Genomic DNA, 5,605 nt, shown 5'->3' on the forward strand with positions numbered 1-5,605 from the left:
TCAAACTGGAACCAGCTCAGATGTCCTTCAACAGGTGAATGATTTAAAAAACTGTGGTACATTCATTCCCCTGAAATACCACTCGGCCATAAAAAGGAACAAACTTTGGATGCATGCAAAACTTGGGTGATCTCAACGGATTTATGCTGAGTAAAAAAAGCCCATCTCAAAAGCATACATTGTGTATAATTCCATTATATAACATTTTTTGAAATGACGCAAGTATGGAGATGGAGAACAGATTAGTGATCACTAGAGGTGAGAGAGGAAGAGAGGGAAGAATGTGGGTGAATACAGAAGGGTACCTGGTGGGGGGGTCCCTTTGGTAGAACTCTGTATCTTGACTGGTGGTGTTCACACAAATGTACACATGTGGAAAAATTGCCTAGAAGTGAATACACCCAAAGGAATGCCTGGAAAACTGGTGAAATCCGAACACGATCAATGCAATGTCCGTGTCTCAGCTGTGAGATTGTATTACAGTTATGCAAGGTGTTGTTATTGGGGAAACTGGGTGAAGGCTGCGCACTACCTCCCTGTATGATTTCTTACAAGTGCGTGTGAATCCACGACATCTTCAAATAAAAAGTTAAAAAATAGGTAATAAATCGCAAGGAACACACCTAGATTAATATGGCATCTGGGCTGAGTGAGACCCCGGAGCTCTCCTTTCTGGCTTCTCTAGGCCATTCCCCTTGCTCACTCCCAGCCCTGACTTTGAAGAATTAATTATGGTTCTCCCAGGCTCACCTCTCTGTCAGGATTGTGCTACTGTTGCCGTGCACACTTGAATTCCTGTCCTCCTTCACAAACGTCCACTTCCCCCAGTACCATCACCCCCTGGCACCGGCCTCTCTCTTTCCGGCACTGCTGGTGTGCCCTCCCCAACGCCCTCAGTGCCTTGCTCTCATCCCCTCTCAGTTCAATTAATATTTAATGAATCGATGATGTCATCCTCTTTCCAGAGGGTGACACCAGGTGGCCATGTCATCAAGAATCCATTTAAAGCCATTTACAAGGCCAGAGAGGTTGGGTATTGAACAGTGTCTTAAGTGAGGCACACGGGTCAGACACAGAAGACCTGACCCTTCTCTTTTTTTCCGTAAAGTACACAATCCAGCCGTGTCGTTAGGCTTCTGGACAAATACGTTCTTCACAGAAAACTCACCAAAAAAAGGAGCAAAGCAGCAAACCAAAAGCACAGTGTGTCTTCTAGAAGGAATTTGAATTGAAACATTTTTTTAAAAAGGCACATCATCTAAAACAGCAGGGAAAAGCAAGCCCCATAATAATACGACAAATATTATTCAAAATAAAATCAATGGTTTTCATAAAGGATGCCCCAGTGACCTCTGGGGTCTTCCAAGCTTCTGCGAGGTCACCAGAGTGGGTAATGGAAATTCAGGAAATAACGTCATCTTGAACACAGAACTTCATTTTTTTTTTTTTTAATGCGCACTATAAGATGGTGCTGATACTCTTTAAAAGGCATTAAAATGGTCCCCCAATTCATCTAGTGTTTTTGCTGCTATTGTGGTTTTTGTTGCTTGTTACAAAAAAAGTGTAGTCTACAGCCATGCTACCCCGAACAAGCCCCATCCCGTCTGATCTCAGAAGCTAAGCAGGGTCGGGACTGGTTAGTACTTGGATGGGAGACCGCCTAGAAGACCAGGTGCTGCAGGTGTAAAAAATAAAAATAGAAAAATAAGAGATTGTAAACTGACAAGGTCCTTGCAATCTGTGGTCAACCAAGGGTTGCCACACCTAAAAAAAAGAAGCGTAATTAGATACAAGCAAAATTGAGCTACCAAAAAAATAAAAATAAAAATAAAAAAATACCGGCCAAATAGCAATGAAAAGAAAACCTTTGGAATGTGGTACCTAAAATGTCTAATCTGCATGGATGCTTCATAATATCCTCCATATAAGCGTCTTAACATGTTCTAAGAGGCAGGGAATTCAGCCTCTATGGAGAAGACTTACCCTCCTCAATCCCCACCCAGACCCCCCGCACAGACCACAGTCATGCTAGCCCAGCGGGCGGCGCCTTTGTTCATTTCAAGCACCAGCCTCTTGATCTTGGGGTAAGACGGTTTGCCAGCAGGATGAAGGCAAGAACAAAGAGACGCATCTATTTCCTGGAACCCAAGGTCTTCAAAATAGCTTTTGACTATTTTGGGGGGAGGATGTTAGTGAATATTCTTTTCCCTTTGAGTTGTTCTGAACAGAATAAAGAATTAGAAACTAAGAGCCATTGAAGGAAACATAAAACAGGTGTCTGGGAACCACTGTTCACCCTAGGAGCCAGCAGGTAGGACCAAAATCTCATCAAACACTTCTCGATGGGAGCCGTGGGATATAAGGCTGAGCATTCTAACCCAGAAATAACCAGCTGTGTGCCTGTTCTCAGGACTGTGGGAATACAGTGTGGGAGGCTGTAATTGCCACTGGCAGCTCTACAAAGCCTTTGAACTTGAGGTCAGAAAAGAACCTGGGTGTTGTAAGGTTGATGAACTAGGATGGGTCAGGAGGACGTGAGAGGAAGGTGTGTAATGGAGAGTTTGAACAGGTAATTGAAGGGATAACGGACAGGAAAACTTTAGGGGCAAGTGACCAGAATCACTATTTGTTTTCCACCTTAATTCAGGAGTTGATGCCTTGGAAACGAGGGTTGAATGTGAATGGGAGACAGCTAGATCTGGTTTTGTCCTTATCACCACACAGCTGTCTGCCTGCAAATAAGTCGCTAAACCTATCAGCAACCGATTCTTCCCTACTAAACACTGAGCTCAGACTCTGCCAAAGGCCCAATCCACATCTTAAATTCTTCAGTGAGTTCGATGTTAATACAGAATTGTCCATTTTATCTAAAAAAATATTCTCTAGATATATTATTAAGGAAATTACTGATTTGTCTAAAGAGGGCAGGTATTATTTTTATTTGAAGATTTCACTATTATTAACTTAATGTATACATCTAATGTGTGAACTGATTTCAATCAAATTTATTTTCATGACGAGAAGTTAAGCAGATAATGCTTGAATTGTGACTTGAATTAATATAAACATATAGACCAAATCTTGTTTTCAAAAATTAGGCCAGATCTAAAAGAAATTTAGACTCTGAACAAGTAAAACCTTGGAAATAAAACCCATGATGACAATCATGAGGACATAGTTAAGAGTTACGACTTACTGAAGGCATACATGCATCAAATCAATGCTAATTCTGATGACCAGCCAGAAAGATAACCTCATGATTCACATTTCACAGACGGAAAAACTAACATTCAGGGAAATCAGTGTGCCGAGGGTGCCAGGCTTTGTGAGGTGCGGGGCTGGAAACGGAAACGATCTGAGAGCTTCGACTGCCCAGGGTCTTCGGTGCTGCACCGCAAACACCGGCAGTCATGGAACGGGGGCGCTGCTGGGTAAACAGGGGCATTGGTGGGGCGGGATCACTAGCTGTCCTCGTGCAATTCAGCAGTAACTGCTAGCATTGTTTGTTCTTCTTTGATAAGAAGAGCCCACGTATCAAGAAATGTCTGAAGGACAATAAACTCTTGATTTGAGGAGCGTCCGCTTCCTATCACTTTCCAGGTAGAAGAGAAACGTAAATATCAGGTTCTTTCCAAACCGGGGGCAGGGCGATCTTCCATTTGTACCCTCGCTACTCCATCTCTTGCTTTGCTCGCTGCCACCTGTATCTTCTTTTCGTCCTCCCATGCTGTGTCAAGCCACATGCAACATGAAAGATAGTCGATTCTTTCATTGCAGAAACATTCCGTCTGGTTTCTTCACCCATGTCATAACGGCATCTTGTATGAAATCTCAGAATAACCGTCAAGTGCTGGAACATAATCAGTTACGACTAGGCTGCTCCTCACAACTTCCCTCGAATGAGTGGGTAATATTTCGTAAGTGGCTGATGACAAAAGCCACTCCAGGAAAGGAACAGGGGAATCACCGGCAGGAATGGCAGCCATATCATCACTGGGAAATGAGTCAAAAGGACCCAGTTTTATCACCCCTGGGAAACGAGTCAAGGAATTCAATTTAGGATGGCATATTTAGTTCACTTGTTTAATAGCTCCAAAAAATAAATAAAAAACAAACAAACAAACAAAAAATGGAGTGCCGACTGCTTGTCAGTGCTGGTTTGGTGCCCGGGGTTTTGGGTGAAGTCTCCATGGTTGAGAAGGGAAGGGTAAGTGTTTGAATAACTTATCCATGCACAGTTCTTTTATTTTTGCATTTTTAATTGAGATATAATTCACGTACCGTAAAATTTATCTTTTTAAAGTGTACAATTCGATGGTTTTTAATATATTTATGAAATTCACTATTTAATTTTAGGACGTTTTTATCACCCCCAAAAGAAACTCTGTAAAAACTAAACCAGATAGATTTGACTTATCAAAATGCAGAACTTCAATATTTAGAAAACAAAATAAAAATACGTGCACAATACATAATTGATTTTACTTAATATCAATATACAAAAATATCTAAAATAATTGCTAAAAGATGAATACTAAAAAAGAGGGATCTCATGAAACAGTAACTCACAAAAGCATGAAAAGATGATCAACCTTACTAGCAACCCAAAAAATAAAAAATGAAATATGAAATATTAGATATCTTTAACCCATCAAATCGATCAAATCGACAAATTGATTCCTAGAAATAATCAGTGTTACCAATGCTCCAGAGAAATAAACACAAGAATTTGTGTGAACCCTAATTAGAAAAATGTTTTGAAGAACTATAACAAGCTTAAGTTTTGCATACTCTTTGGCCCAGAAACATCCTTTCTAGGGCCTGATCAATGGCACTACAGTTGAGCAGACGCTGAAATATGGTTCATGATCAGACAGAACGCAAACAACCTCAAGGTTTGGCCAGAGCAGGGTGGGGAGACTCTACTCTGTGGGTCTGGTTTTGTGAGATAAGTTTGCTGGGACAGAGCCAAGCTCACTCATTTACATATTGCTTATGGCAGATTTGCTCCACTAAGCAGAGCCCAGGAGTTGGACAGAGACCACAAGGCCTGCAAAGTCTAAAATATATACTATCTGGCCATGTAAGGTTCACAGACCCCTAATCTATAGTGAAGAAATTTATGGTCTAACCTAAGAGGGGCAGATATCACAGCCATGAAAATGACCTTGTACACAATTTAATGATGGGGAAAGGAACTTATCAAATGTTAAATTTTAAAAGCAGATGATGCAATGCTTGCATAAATTGTATAGGAAAACACATATAGTTGGAAAAAAATTCTTCACCCAAATGTTGATACTGGTGATCTCAGGGCAATGAGGTTATGTTTTAAGGGGTGAAGGGTGGCTCTCTCTAAGTTTTCTTCAGTGAACATATTTTAATTCTCTAAAAATTAAAAGCAGACTTGTGAAGTTACTGCTTTTGATTTTTCTAAGGTAAGTGGTTAAGGTATAAGAAAAAGAGTTTTAAACACCATTTCTTTAAAACCACCATGGGAACAACTACCGCCCTTCATTCAGCCCGTCTCCAGTGCCTGGGCCACACCTCAGCCAGGGGTTGTGTGACAGGCGTGTACCACCGTCCTCTAAGCCACTGCTCTTCT

Source organism: Pteropus vampyrus, unplaced genomic scaffold, assembly GCF_000151845.1.
Source record: "Pteropus vampyrus isolate Shadow unplaced genomic scaffold, Pvam_2.0 Scaffold93, whole genome shotgun sequence".
NCBI lineage: Eukaryota > Metazoa > Chordata > Mammalia > Chiroptera > Pteropodidae > Pteropus > Pteropus vampyrus.